The 16,353-nt window shown below is 38.2% G+C and overlaps 1 protein-coding gene across 1 annotated transcript in view; it reads left to right on the forward strand.

Annotated features, from left to right (window-relative positions):
• Positions 1-16,353, forward strand: part of ASCC3 (activating signal cointegrator 1 complex subunit 3) — a 264,786-nt gene that overhangs the window by 12,461 nt on the left and 235,972 nt on the right.

Raw genomic sequence — 16,353 nt, forward strand, 5'->3', positions numbered from 1 at the left:
GCAGGAAAGAGCATATTTTAGAGCTCATAATGCAAACCAGCTACAAAAGAATTTTTCAATTCCTACAGGTTGCACGCACTTGCTCACTGCTTTAGGTAAGGGAATGGAAGAGCATCTATGGCATTGCGCAAAATCTCATTACTTCAGAGTAAGACTAAACAAGTGTGTGTAGATTTAGTTTCCTACTAGTGGCTCAGGTGCTGTTTGTCAGTAGCACACACTGCAGACACTGTTCTCTGTATTTACTTACTTCTTGCTCGTTGCTTTCAATCAGAACTTTAGTGTTAAATTTTACAAATAAAAACCGTATGTTCTAGCTATTAGTATGCAAAAAGTTGATGACTTGAGAAACATTTAACTGTCATTTCTAAACCTGAGTTCAGTTTAATAAGTCTCAGGTCTGTACTGAAAGTGATTCCCTGAGCGGTCTGAATATGTAATTTATATTAAGAGCTCTGAACTCTTCACAGTTCATATTGTAATACTGACTGTGAAAAGCGCTTTGACATTTCATTTTTTACAGACTTGTGTGGCACTCAGGTGCTAGTTTTGAGATCATTCTTCTGACATACTGTGCAGGCTCCAAGAGAGATGCTTTAGAGAAAGAGGCTGCATTATCTGTGCACGGTACAATTTGCTCTGGCTTAATGTTTGACTAATACTTTTTGCTTGGCTCAGAGGGCAAGTGGAGCTTGTTTGCATATGCTGCGTAGCCATTCCCCTCGTTACAAGCCGACCTTCTCCATCAGAAAAGTGCAGTGTGCAGGTGTGAAAGTCGATGTGTACTTTCCTTTCCTTAAGCAAGATACAATGTGAAGTGTCAGCTTTTTGCTGCTTTGTAGAATGCCAGGTATTGGACTTCACAAATGCTTAGCTCCTCCAAATATCAAGCATGAATGTTCTGCTATCGGAAACTCAGTTTTACTTGTCACTAACTCAGCCCATCAGTCTAATTGCGCGTGCTTCGGTGCTCCCAGAAGGTTCTCTGTTCCCTGTCAAAGCCAAAGCTTGGCTTTGCTATTCAAGCTGCTGCCCTTCTCTTCAGTCTTAGGACTCCCAACTGCAGCTTTTCAAACTCATCTGAAGCAGAACCAAAGGTGTTCGAAGAGCCCCAGTGCAAGGCTGCTGTTTTCCCTGCACAATTTTTATCAAGCTGTTATTAGGTGGAGAAAGACACTGGTGTTGAAATGCAATTTGGCAGAACTTGAGGCCGGTAGAAGTAGTTTTAGTATATAATATTTAGAAAATGTAGTGGGAAACACTTTTTGAAATATAATAAATAGCATAACGTCCTGAGGCATAAGTAAACACTAAAGCTTGTTAGCGAATGAGAAAATTAAATTGGCTGGAAACTGATGTGAAATGGCTGATGTGGTTGTCCAAAGTGAAAGAAATAGGAAAAGTGAATATATTTTGAAATAATAATTAGACGTGTGGAAGTACAAAGACAAAACCTCTAGGATAAAATACTAGCATTATTAAATTCAGTTGGAGATTTGTCCTTGATTTCAAAAGGGTTTTGTTTTTACTACTTGTCTTGGCCTCTGCTTATGTTTTTAAGTTATTTTACAGAGGTGATTTCTGAACTGTGTGTATGCATAGCTGATATTTTACATGCACAGCCAGGAAAATAACACCATTACAAAATAGGATTGCACTAACATGTATTTCTACATGGCTTGGGAAATTTTTTCCACTTAGAAGACCTTGGATGTTACATTGCCGTATTTTTGTGAGACTTTCCCACAGAGGAACTAGGTATCTGATTACACACTCACTGGTTGACTGCTCTTTACTGATTTTAACTAGTTTAATCCAATGATTTTTATACTGTTAATAAAAAAGTCTTGAACAACTGATATAAGCAGATGTAATTGTAACTACATAAAACATTTAGCAAAAACTGAATGCTCATGTGAGGAGAGCATAGTCATACTGCAACTATTTCGTTCAAAATGGAAAACAGATTTCGATTACGGGGGTATTTTTTAGATTGTTAGATTTTTAGATTTATTAGATTTAGATTATGGGGGTATTTTTCACAAAATCTTTGACAAAACAGCTTGTTTCAGAGCATGAACTATTATGAACTATTGTGTTCATTGCTTAGTTATTTATCATAAGAGACAAAAGATGCCATGAAACAGCTTTCAAAAATGTGTTAATACAGGGAAAATCTTGGATATTTGATGCCAAAACTGAGTGTCTCAGGAGTATATTTCTTTCATGCAGCAGCAATTCACCAGGCCTCTAAACTTAGCATGTTAATGCCATGCTGGACCTAGGCATGGGCTCTCCAGAAAAGCAATAAAAGCATTCTGTGCTTCAGCATCTTGTATTACTATATATTATATATAGTATAAATACAGTATATTATATATAGTTAAAATAATTGTATATATTAATACTATACTATATAGTGCATCTATATATTGTATATATACACACTATATAATATATATATTAATATAGTTATATATTACTATCGTTTATTACTCGGCACTGTTTATTGAAGTCCTAAATTTATGGAGATTAGGTTTGTGGAGGCTATGTGTAAGAATAGCAAAAAATGGTGGTCCTTTCTTTTGTTATGTAGAAGTCATTAGTAAACATTTCCTTATTATTCTTAAGTTCATTAAAGAACAAAACAAAACTATGGAAGTTAGTTGAGTAAGGGATTTGTAAGTGGAATTTTGGAATAAGGAGTCTACTGACTCTCCTTACTCAGAGTAGTCAAATTGTACATTAAATACCCTGACATGCTAGTTAAATTGGCATTCTTTTAAAAAAACGCAGATGCTGAAAACAAAAATATGCATCCAAGTATGTAGATATTTAAATAAAAAACCAAAAAAGCCACAACCAGAAAATGTTGTTTTGACTGAACATATTTCAGAAACATCAACATCTGTATGTTTTGTGTTGCATTGTAAAGACCTTAAAGACCTTCATTGTGAACACTGCCTGATACTCTCAGTGTTGCAACTACATTTCATAGTTGATCTTAGGTGGAGAATGTGTTAATATAAACTGCCTATTGATATGGAAAGCAGTTTCAGAAGATGACTTTGTCATTACTATATATAGGAGGTGCTAAAAAATAATTGGAAAAGGGTTCACAGGAGGTCCATCGTATAGAAGGCATGATGTGAAATAAAGCATGGAAAACTGGGGAAATGAAATATGAAAAAATAATTGCTGGTCTGGCTTGATGCGAAGAAGTAGCAGTAGTACAAACATATTTAGTGTGGGAGTAATGCATCAACGGGCTGTGGCTTGCAGGAAAAGGCACTCAGAGAGAGGGAGGGGATAGCAGTAGACTGGCAGTATAAAACAAACATTTTGTAAATATTGGCTGTTCTCCTTGGTGAGGAAAAAAATCTCACCAAGAGTTTCGGTTAACTTTCAGATTCTAGTTTGTTTCCACGGCTAGCATAACTTTTGCAGTAACCAAGCAGTTTTCACTGTTAAAAGAAACATGCATGAGCATCAACTCTCAGATCTGTTACACACACAGCAGTTGTCTACTCCATGTGAGATGTTCCTCAGAAATTCTGTAAGTTACTTAATTGCTTTGTTTGGACATGGAAATTCAGTTGCCTGTAAGGGCTTTAAGCAACACTGAGAATCGGGAGAGGTTTATTATTATTTCAATAAATTTTCAATATCCATTTTTATATGGGGCATATCTAGACTACCAGTGCTTTTTAGTAATGGGAATTGTCATGGGTTATATTGGTATGTCTCTGTCCCTGTTACATACTTTCTACTGTTGGTACTGGTTTTTCATTACTACTGAACCACCTTTTATTTGGGTTTTGGTTGTTTTGGTTTTTTTCAATATTGAACAAAGTCTGAAGTGATAGTTAAAATGTCATCTAAAAACTGCATATGACACTTTAAAAGTTAGAAATGGCTTATTTTTGGTCACAGAAGGAAATGGAAGTACTTATCTGACTTTGAGAAATGTTCATCTTTTGCTTCTGGAGAACTCTTCAACCGGCCCTATGTGATTGTTACTAATCTAGTAGTGATTGTGAAGTTAGCTATAAGTTTAGGAAACCTATCTAGGAGCCTTGCCTGAATGTTACAAGTGGTTATGAATCCCAAGCTTCAGTATCATGGTTTAGAGGTTTGTTAGAAAACATGGAAGAGCAATATCTAGTAGTTTTTCCAAGTATCTGTGACATAATAAAATACAGGAAGTACTTATAGCCAGAGTAATTTTTTAATAGTTCACGTTCCTACTACTTTCTATTCTGTCATTATTTGACTGTGTCGCCCCTTAATTCCCTCCAAAATTTCATCTTCAAACCTCTCTGAATTCAGTATGGCTCCTCTTTTGCCTTTGGACAATTTGGAAGATTTGTGCCAGGGAACTTTCCTGAGGACAGACTGAATTTCTGTTGCCATTGCGTTACATGAATGTAACTGTTTCCTAAATGTTGTTAGGTTTGTCTCTTAATAACCATCACACACAAGTTTACTATAGGAAGTTGTTTGCGTGGTTGAATGTAACAAAATTCAAGCTGTCCTTAGAAATTATTATTTCTTGGTTAAAATCAATAAACAAGTGGGGTAGCTCCAGTTGTGAGGCTCCTTTGAGAGAACAGTTCAAAAAGCTATGGCATTTTGACTTAAACCCAGCTAATTTAAGTGTTCATTACTATGTATATGCAACACCACATGAAAACTTTGGATATGATACTATGTTGATCTAACTTAATATGCATTTTTCTTAATGTGTCATGAAATTATAATGTTAGCTGTTAGTTTTGTGCATGTGTGAGTGCCCTTGCATCACAGATATTTTCATGTCAGAGCAACTTGTCTCATAGAACATGTTTGGTTTTAAGCGTCAAAGTGGCTCTTCCTTTTGTTCAGTAAAAGGACTTTCTAGCCCTAACAAATTAACATATCACAAAGCTTATTCCCCATTACCTAGTTCATAAAAGCAGTCCCCATTATAGGAAAGTACACGCATATGTGGATCACCCCTGTGGTGTTTTATCTTTATCTTATCATCAAAGCTTCTAACTTGGCATGAGACTGGCTTTTCAAGCTCATATTCTTCTCTTTGTAATTTTATTAAAATTACTAAGAATTTTATATTCAGACATACAGAGCTTGGGTCTCATTATTCTTGACCATGGAGCTTATCTGCTCCCCTTTCATATAGAGAAAATAATCCAGTTATTTTTGATACAGTTTTTTCCTTTTTTGGTTGTGGCCTTCTTTTTTTAAAATCAGAAATATACAGCTCTGTTGATGTCCAAGGGCTGTTGAAACCCCAAGAATGATAGGAAACTTCGTCTTTTTGTGAAAACAGAGCCATGCTGTCTCCCTTCATAAGAAACCAAATTGAATGGCGTTTGTGTGCTGGTTTTTGAGGACATAACTTAAGAAATGATGAAAGAGCCACAGTGAGAGCCAAGAGATGCTAGGCTTCATCCTGGTGCTAAGAGCTAGTTGCTCTCCTTCCTGTCAGTAACTTTTCCTCTTTCCTGTCAACTCCTTTACTTCGGTTTTGTACTGAGAGAAAGCTGCTTATGTCTTTGAGGTGGTATGAGGCTTGATCTATTCATGATCACTTTTGAATCAGCTTCAATATAGCATTAAACTTAATGAGATCTTTTTCTAGAGCAAGCCAGGCTGTAGCTGATAGAACTTTACCCTTTTTATTTTCTTTGACGCCGAGAAGTTCTTTTCACATCCACACGGAGACGTAAGGAAGTACAAGTTCTGCAAGAAATGCAGTAATACAGCACCTGAAAGATTAAGGCTCACTCATTAACTTCATCATTTTATGGAAGGCGGGAAGGGGGGAAACCCCACCAAAAAAAAACCCTCCAAACCCACAGCTGCATGAGCTGCAGAAGTCATGGGACTGGGTTTCTTGTGGCTCTTGGTGTTGCATGGTTTCCAGTACCCCATGTCTGCTGCAGCACGTTCTGCTGTCCTCGCTGGGGCATGCCGCCGCCGCTGGGCTCCTGCGTGCCGCGGCCGCGCAGAGCGTAAGGGCAGGAGGCACAGAGAGCGGTCATTCGGATCGGTCTCCTCTACTGGCCCCTTCAGATCTCTGAAAATTTCTGTCTTTCGGTCAAATTGGAAGTTACTGGAGAGGCTTAAAACTGGTTTGTTCGTTCACGCACTGGTAAACGTACAGAGTGATTTGGTAGGCCTTGTTTCCATGGAAAGCTCGGCTAAAAATTCATCTTCCCTCTGCTGAAGCCCTCATTCATCTTTTCATCTTTCCTACATGCATTTTAAAATAATACAAAAGGCTGTGTTTGGGGAAAAACTTGTCTTGTTTTCTCCTCACCCACTGGGGCCTATGGCAGCCTATGGCCTATGCCTATGGCAGCCCGGGGTGCTGGGGCGCACGGCCCGGGGCTGGTGGAGGTGAGCAAAGGTGTGAGGCATTTTGGCCTCTCTCCCTGAGGCAGCCTGGCAGCCTTTCGCGGAGAGCTTTATCGCTACCCTAATTGGGATAAAACTAGCTTTCAGTATTAAGAGACTTCATCATCTACCTCTGTTAAGCAATGTGAACAAACTGCTGGGCTTTCTGGCAGTTTCTTGTACGTTGTCACTACGCTTGAGGATAGCAGAAGTGTTGGACTAGAGGCGAACAGCTCCATGCTCAGCCAAGTCCTCTTTCTGAAACAGTCGGGTTTGGGAATTGCTGTCTTTTAAGAATATCCGCAGGTTTTTGTCTTTTGCAGAAAAGAATTCTGTGCCAACCACTGCCGTATTATAAGTATCTGAAATCATCAACACTAAAAAACTGATTTGGATGTCTGATTCTGATACAGAAACTTCTATAAATGTATGTTTTCTGCTGGATAAAGTCAGAATTTCTTACCCCTGTATTTACTTTGCTGTTTGCTCTCTCTCAGTACAGAATGAAATGGCATCTGCTGTCTCCTGTTCAGGTTACAGTGTTTTAGATTTTTTTAATATTTCTTCTTCTTCAGAAAAACTTGGGATTGCATCTCTGAAATAGTGATGCAGGCATTTACATGTACCTTTACAAATACTCAGCCAATAATTCCAAATATGCCCACTTCCTATGCTTAGAAAAGTGGCAAGTGCAGCAATTAGCTACTTTTAGGATTATTTTTTTGCCTTCAAAATTCATAAATAGCTAATCTCAGAATACTTCTGAAGATAAATACTAGTTTAAGAAATCATGTAACAGCAAGTTTTTCTACGCTTAAATTGGTCTTCAGGGTTTCCTTTTCAAAAGGCATGTCAGTAGTCTGCTGTTTGTAGCTGGGTTTGACATTATTTCTAATTACCGAAGTCTTTAGGCTAAGTGGGAGTTGCCTCATAGCTATATATTTGAAATTTTCAAAATTAGTGCATCTGTGTAAGTTTCTAATTAGTCGGTGTTAAAACATTGATGATGGTGGTGATCTCTCAAGTCTACTTATTTTCGCTTAAAAATATTAAGAAAATTTACCAATGTGCTTTGTGGCTTTGTGCTTGTCTCTTTGTCAAGTATGGTAGGCAGTGTTAGTAGGGATTTGCACAAGGAGCTGGAGAAAGCTTTCCAGCAAATATTTTAGAATAATACTGTGACAGATTATGCTATTTTTTTAATGTAAGAAGAATACTAGGGAGATATCTGTAATGAAAACTGACAGGTTAAATAGGTAAGACTACTGTTTTAGGCCTATTAAGCAATATTTGCATATGCTTTCAATCTGATAGTCTGGTTTTTGAGTCTTGTTTTAAGAAAAATATTTTTTTTTTCCCCCCTGTGACTGGTCAGTTTCAGTGTTTTAACCTTAGATTTCAGTTTGGTTTCAAAGAATTATTCACTGTTACCTGTCAGCTGAGTCTTCAAAGAAATTAGTTTTCATGTTTTAATACTCATTTTGGAATTTTTCTTGCTGGGATCAATTCATTTCTACTAGTGTGTAGTTGAAGTAAAATTGCATAGTGATCTGTGGATACAGAAATAGAGGGTACACCAATGTGCTGAGGAGAAATGGTATTAAAAAGAATAATTGGCTGTGTCTTTATTTGTGCATTGAACTCTTAGAGCTGGACTAAAAATGTGTCCTGGGCTGAAGACCAGATTTCCAGCATTTCTTGTTGCACTGCAAATGTAGTCATGAGAAAAGCAACCAAAAGTTGGATGTTGAGTAAGAATTTGTCATGAATGCATTATCTTTATGCAAATATCTTTCCCAAAGACAATGTTATATGCGAACTTTTCATCAGCTTCCTTGCTCAGTCTTCTTCTATCTTGTAAGTAAAACTGAAAGTTTTTGTTGGGGGACTTCCGAATTTTGCTGCTTTTCTTTAATCTGCCTGTTTCTAACTTTGTGTTTAGTTCCTTATTTTCTCCGATTGCTTACTGAAAGCAAAATGCAAAAATTCAAAGCTAACTGATTTCACAGACAGACCCTTAAGACCTGTCTGAGGACAAGTAGTAGCTTTTAATTCATCCTCATGAAGCTGGCACTTGGTTCTGCTGGAGGCTGCCTGAGAGCCAGGTGCTCCTTGTCCCATGAAAATGCCTGTCCGCGGGCACGTTGTTCTGTCGTATCTGATCCCAGTGGTGGCTGAGGTTGCAATATGAGAATCCTCCAGCCCCTGTACCAAGGAACAGCGATCAGAAATGCATTCTGCATACACATAGTTTATCAACACCTCACCTTCAAAGTGCTGTAAGTGCCAGGCCACTGGGAGGCAGGTGCAGTTAAGCTGAGCTTGTGAAGACTCTGTGCAAGTCTCCTGGGTGGAAATGGTTCCTAGGATTGGAAGATCATTTCTGGATAACTGGACTTAATGTGCTGGGCTGCATATTCAAAAATGCCAGGCTTGAAAAAGGAAAAGCAGATCTGAGAGCTGAATGACTTTCCCACACACCTAATACCTGTTTTTAATAACAATAGTAAGAAATTGTGCTTCGTCTGGCTTGTCTTGTTTTAAGCGACCTGTAAGAAACATGAAAATACAAAAAAATCTGATTTTTGTTTTTAAACTAAGTGTTCTTCTATAGTACATAAATGTAAGAGGTAATAGCCGATTACTTTTCAATAGCACAGTAGTGAATAGCAGTCAGTGTATATATTACATCCATGAAGTTTGTGTTGAATTTTCTCATGCAAAAAAAAGTCTGTGTTCAGTGGCTTTGTTTTTGTCACTGAATCTTTTAAGCAATAGCTAATATGAGTTTTTCTGTCTGGTATTCTTTTGGTAGCATATCCAGACAGCTTTTGCAGTAAGTCTGTAGCCCAGTAAAAATGTCTTATTTTCCCTATAATTTTTGAAATGAAGCAATCATTTCAGTTACTTAGTAGCTACTAGAACAGAAGAAACTTGGTATTGTGCTAAGGAGATGGTTCTTCTACAGCTGTTTGAAAACTGTGTTCTGGAAAGCAAAATCATCTACAAACAAGCTACTAAGTGCAGGCATAGCAGTCAGTTGTGTAGGTGGCCCTCTGTAGCCTAGAGCAGCTGTTAGGTCGTAAAGGTAGAGAGGTACAGAGGACAAAGCACTAGTTAGCTGACTTTGGCTTACTCTTTCATTTACTGCTGCAGAGCAGTACTTAGTACTAAGACTCAAGCAAGGTACAAGGACCATTCCTAGTCCATGTTTGTTTGCACTTGAAAAACAAAATATTTTCTGAGATTTATGGGATCCCTTCCCACCTCATAGACAGTGCAGAAATCAAGAAAATGCCTTTGTGAAGGAAGAGAGTTTAAGATGTCAAAGTAATACTCACAGTTCTGTACTTGATATTTGAGGTCGCACTAAGGACCTCCAAGGCTCCTCGTAAGTTGTGCCTTATAGAATTGAAAAATGACTATTCGCTATTTAACATTCAGAGTAAAATCTTGTTACAGTCTTGAACTGCGAGTTCAACAATAAAGATATACTTTGTATGGCTGAGCCTTACTTGAAGAGACTTGAAAAACCTGCTGTCTATCTGCAAGGCTGCTGTCTGTGTCTCCTTGCTTTTGCCATATAACTGGCATATATTCAGTAACAATCATTAGCATGGGGACCTCGCCGCACCTTTCTAATGCAATATGACACATCTTGTCCTTTGGCTCCTAGATGAATTACTCATTACACTTTCTTCCAGATATTAAGGCTATGCACATAAAGTGAAATGTAAAAATCATTCAAACAAATATGAGTGTCCATATATCACACTCATCTATGTCTTTATGGTCACTGAGTAGTAGCTGAAGTCATCTAGGACCTTTGTTATTGAAGGCAGTCAGGGTTGCCTTTTGGGCACAATCTGTTACAGACTTCAAGGAACGTAATAGTTTGGCTGGTATTCAAGAAACCACTGATTGACACAGCCTCTCCAACTGTTGCCCATTGTCTAGTTTATCTCATTATAACTTAATAAAAAGGCAGCTATGAACATTCACCAGATTCCTCTGCCTGCTCTCAGGATCTTGGATGTTGACTTTTCAGGCCAGAATATATAATAACGTATCAAATGTGAAACGCTAGCACCTGTGCTGAATACAGAATTATGCCCCTGTGCCACTTTCTGTGTCAGAACTCTCACAGATTTTTGCAAACAACAATGCACAGATGTTTTTTCCTACCAGGCTGTCCTGAAAGGGTCGTGATCTGGGTAACTATTGGTCTGAGAAACTGTTTATTTTATTTTTTTTTTTTTACATGCAGTGTTACACATTGTCTAATATTTTTCTATCAGCCATGTGAAGACATTAACAGCATTCAAGTTACCGGCTCAAGTGCCAGGAATGTACCTGCCATTAAACCTGCATCATCTTTATTTCAAGCATAAATATCCCTATTGTTCCCTTGTTGGAATCAGCACTTGAGATGCGTGACGGAAGCTCAGTATGTTAGAAATAAATGTGATGCTAGGAAAGTGTTGAAAATATTTCCAAGAACTTCCTGTTGCTCTGGTAATTTCTTCATTAAAAGCTGCCATTAGGCTGTCATCAACATGGTCCCCAGCCTTACTGTCCTTGCAAGATTCATCACTTCTAGTTGGCATTTGAGTGCTAGAAGTTTCCTCCCACGGACTGTTGGATTGGATGTCACCTGGCTAACTCCTGGGTTTGATTAGTGGAAAGCATTTAACTTGGAATGGAGCGTAATAATCGTCCTCTTAAGCTATGTAAATTGTTAGGAGTGCATCACAGCTTTTCAATTTGCCCTTTTTTCTCTAGAAGAGAAAGCAAAATAATTTAGAAGCAAAACCTTGTATCCAAAATTATTTTCTCAACAGTGTAAAACCTCTGAAGACGTTCTCATTTTCTGTAGTGAATATTAGGAATTTCTGTGCAGTTTACACTAGGTATTTGTCAAAAGGAGCAGTGCAGCTCATTGGGGGTCACTGCTTCATCACTTGGAGAGGCTTAAGAGTAGGTAGGATTTACAACTTGCCTCATAATTTTCTTAAGCTTTCCATTTTACATAAATTGTTGATTTGTTTTTCTCTCACTAGTGTTTGTGGAGTTTGATGCTTTATGGGCATATTCTGCGGAATAGTAGGGTAGTCACCTCAACACCTGTTGTGTTAAAGGGCAAAGTAATTTGGCAGAAAATAACCTCTCTTGCGTTCCAGCCTGTATCAGAGGGGCTGGGGGCGGCTAGGCTTAGATTCTGAGTGATGCCAAATTCGACGTTAAAAGTCCGGTCGCGTTCAATGTCTATATTGAACTATCATGATTATGGATGCACTAATAACACCATACATGATTCGATCTAGCGGCGTTCCATGAACTAGCATGGCCACACTTAAGGAGCTGGGTCATGTTCACTATGATCTCTCATGGCTAGATTAGTGAAAAGTGTAGTTTGTTGAAGCAACAGATGCACAAGTTCTTTTGGATTGCCGGTGATAGTTAACTGTCTGCAAAACACATGCAAGTACTAAGTATGTTAGTAATATAACCTGGCTACAAATGCACTAAGTTATAAAACAACTCTATAGAAATTTCTAAGTTTCCCGGGAAAGTACTTGGTATAGCCAAGTGTTCGAATCTTACCCACAAGCGTCATTATAGGGGGGAAGGGAGGCTCAGCCTGTCAACTGATCCCAGAAGTCAGGGGTGGTCAACGACGGTACTCCCCTGACTGCGTTGGTATCTTCCCTGACATCCCTTCTCTCTTAAGCTATTTTTATACTATTTTTTACCTTTCAGGTGGAGCTTGAGGGACTCTAGTCATACATACTTTTGTTATGATTGGTGTAAAATTCTCTCGCTTCGCTTTTAAAGGTATAGACTACGAAAAATATAGAACGCAGGCTCCGTGAGGAGTGGTCGCACCTTGGAGGCGGGTAGCTTTTGGGATGGGGATGTGTTTTGGTATTATGATGCCATTATAATGAGCAAAGTTCACCCAAAGGATAGCATTTTGTCAAAAAATGATAGATAGTTGGCTCAAGGTAACAATTAGGCAGCTTATCAGTTCCATAAGACCTTCAAGGGTTCCATTTGACCTTCAAGTTCCCATTTTATCATAGAGTTTGGCCACGGTGTCTCCACTCCGCTCCATCCTCTGCACCATTTTTTTTTCTTAGAGTTAATGCACTGGACTCTCCCAGTGTTGTTAACATCTAAGGTTGCCTAGGGAACCTTTGTGAAATGTATCCTTTGCACACCAGCTGCACTCTGCCCACGAAAGTTTCATCGATGCCGTACTTTTCTTCAAAATGTGAATATAACTTAATTTCTAAGTCACCTCCAGTAATTATCCCACAACACCATCATGAGGAAGACTGTTCTGTGCATTAGAAAATGACACAGCTTCCTGTGACTAGTAATATGTTTGGTTTTTTGTAAATCAACGTGCAAAGCAATTTTAGTAAGCAGTCACCTCAGTATTGTGCCTCCGGCTGAACATCAGGCATGAGACTGAACTGTGGCCGGCAGGACTACAGTAGCATTTAGTAAGTCCTGGAGGGTGTTGTGGATTTTGCACTTTTACATCTGATTCAGCCTCTCCAGCCTGTGTTGATAACTTCAGTTTATACCATCAAAAATAAAACTTCTGTAGGAAAGATACATCCTGGCAAAAGAAGGCCACTTTATTTCTTGGTCAGATGTTTTCTGTGCCTTGGGGCTTTGTTTCTGCTAGGAGGCATAAGGCAGTTCAACACAGCTCCCAATTTTTTTTCCTGTTTTTTGATTTATATGGTCAACCCGACACTATAAAGTGTAAGTGCTTTCCAGTGTAAGATGGATAGCAGTAGCGGGGTGGTGACTTTGTGCAGACTTTGGCACCTCTTTCTCTTTTGAGTATGATAAACTGTGTGGGGGTTTGTTTCATTTTAACTCATGTTTACTCTCTAAATTTTGATCAGGATTATTTAGGTAGTATGACTGTTAATATTAAAAATGTAATTCCTACAGTGGAAAGGTTTTTTTAAGAAAGCAAATTTTATGCTGTTTCTGAAGATAGGCTCAGCATTCACTTTATTGAAGTTGGATCCCAACAAGTGGTGTTTTCTCTCCAACTCGTACTGTTTTTTTGTGAGTTACCATAGGGTGCAGCTGCTGCTTAGATCTTAATGGTGTCTATCATTGTAGAAGTTCAGGTTGTTGTTTAATTTGTTGATTACTTCGAAAATTAGGCTTAAAACTCCAACGAATGTCAGTTTTTCTGAAATGGTAGAAAGCCTTGTGAATGGACCCCAACGTGTTCTTAGAAGTCTAAACAAATGAGAAGAATTGCGGTTTGAAACAGCAGCATTCTGTGGTAGTTCTTAATACGTTAATTAGGAGGAAGCAGTCGATTACTCTTACCGCATGAACAAATCTGATAATTAATAGTGTATTGGTTTTACAAGTCCTCAAGTTTAGTTATTTTCTGCTCTTTGAAAACTTTTCCTGCCATTGTCACCACTTCTACCGTCAGTGGTAGGTGGTGACAGATCTTACTCTTTAACTTATTCTCCATCTCTCAGCAATTCTGCTGTCTTGGTTTAGCTCTCAATGGTTGTTTTCCACCCATGATCTCTGGCAGGCTTCTAGTAGGTGTGGGAGACACCTTGTCAATAAGAATAGGTCATCGCGTCTGTTCTTCTGTATTCTTTAGCTTTTTCCCCTCAGTCTTGAACAATGAGCTCAGTCTGTCTGAGCTGTTGAAAACGTTCAGAAAGCTTCCTTCCTTTTCAGACAGCAGCAAGATTATTTAGGTAATACAGACAATTCTCAAAGTGCTGGTGGCAAATGAACACCACACTCTGTCCACCGATCAAGAAGGCAAAATGGAGTGACTTTTACCACGTGAGCGTTGCAGTCTGTCATGTGTAATGCTGTATGAGTTTGGTTCGGTTCTCTTTGACTGGTAGGCTGTCTGGAGAGTGGGACATGCAGTTTCACAAAAGTACTCTTCTTTTGAGCCACTAGCTCACAGAGGATGGAATTAGTGATACTGTTTTTACTTCATGACCTCTGGCCATGAAGTAGAAGGTGTCGTGTAACATCCCTGCTTCTTTGTACGGGTGTGCTGTTCTAATTGGTTGAAATAGTTTTGATACAAATGGGGTTTGCTTCAGAATATATTGGTAAAACAGGAGAGGAAAAATATCTTCCTGTTCCAAAAAACAGTGTCATCTATTTCCCAATCAAAACTTGTCTTTTCTGATTGATCTTAACAGCTTCCAGTGATAGCGATGCTTTGGAATCCTCTGCAGAGCTGAAGGTTTATATTGGATGTTTTAGGGCTAATGTATTGTTTGCTTTCTGTGGGTGATGGGGTGGTGGTGTGTGTTTGTATTGGTTTTGGGGGGCTCTGGGGGACAACATGGTAAGTACAACATGGTAACATTGTGGGTGCTGCCTTGGTGAGGAGCTAGTGTTTAAGCCCAGGTCTGTTTGAATTGAAAGCATTTCATTCTCCTGTCTTGCTGATATTCCACAGTCAACAGGACATTAGCAAAATTGAGGCGGGCTGGTATTCAGTTCTTTGTACAAGTAAGCTATTTCAAATACACTTCTTTTCTTGTTGCTTTTGTCATTATTCCCCCCCCCCCCCTCCCCCCCGCCTTAAACATTTACCCTTGGAAAATACCTACTCCTCAAATTTACCACTACTAATTTGCCACTTTCTTTTGAAATATATAAACAATATATATACAAAATTTATAAACAATTTAGATAATATTAGCTAAAATGTGGCAGTAAAGTGACAGTGAGTAGCTATGTAAAAGACAAGAGCTAATGATCATTGTTAGTGAAGGCTGCATAAAAAGAAGTCCATCATAGCTTGAGATCCTTTACAGCAGAATTGGCATCTAGCCAGCAGTTCCCTGTCCTGTATTTTTGTAGTTTGTTCCTTCTATCTGGATATAGAAATTTCTATTTGTTCACATTTATTGGATTCTGTTCTCTTTTTGCAGACTGCTTCTCCAATTTGCCATCATTCATTGCTCTAATGAAAGAAATACAAGACTTTATACATTTCAGAGCTGTTATTTCATGGTCTCGACAAACTCTGCCGTCACTGTACTAATTTGCACAAGCCTTATGTTTTTCACAGAAACCCTGAGGTCTAGGAATAAGACCTTTTTTTTTTTTTCCCATTTTCTTTTTTTTTTTTTCTTTTTTCTTTTTAAATGACAGCTTATATTATGAAGTACAGATTGGCCTGGAAAAAAGGGATCATTGATCTGATGCTCTTGGCACTGTTCAAAATTTTGAAAATATATGAAGAGGCAGCATAAAGTTATTTCGAGGTTTTCCCAGAGGGTAGTAGTCATAGACAACCACAGAAAAACTCTGTTAAGGAGTTGGCAAATTAAATACAGGACAGTAAGAGACCTCTCTCCTTTTTAAAGTTAGAACAGAAACACTTGAATCCTACAGGGCCAAAGTGTTACTCTTTCATAGAACATCACATCAAAGTACATCGTAACTTTTATTCTTATGACCTGAAGTTGTATGAATAATATTAGCAGCAATTTTAAAGAGCACTAAGGAGAAACTGCCATGTTTTCTTTTTTGGAAATCGAAAAAAATGGAGAAAAATTGTTTTACGCAGTATTAGAAATCAAGAACAGGTTCTGAGTAACTTACTGTTCTACTGTAATTATTTGATTTTTGACAGAATTATTATAGATAAGGTGGACAAGGAAGCGCTTTTAATATTTTGGGTGGGTTTTTTCACATTAAAACCAGAATTATGTGGAAAACAGAATTTTAAATGGAGAAAAGTGTTTATCTAACCTGCTACAAGAGAATAATTTGCATAAGATAATCATTGGGCCAAAATAGTACTTATTGGTATAGAATTCTGTTCTGGTGTACATCACCTACATCATGTGCTTAAATTGCACATGCTTACACACACAGCATTATATGTGTAAGTAGTATAGAATGAAGTTGATACTA

The sequence above is a fragment of the Charadrius vociferus genome, unplaced genomic scaffold, assembly GCF_000708025.1.
Source record: "Charadrius vociferus isolate BGI_N301 unplaced genomic scaffold, ASM70802v2 scaffold76, whole genome shotgun sequence".
Lineage (NCBI taxonomy): Eukaryota > Metazoa > Chordata > Aves > Charadriiformes > Charadriidae > Charadrius > Charadrius vociferus.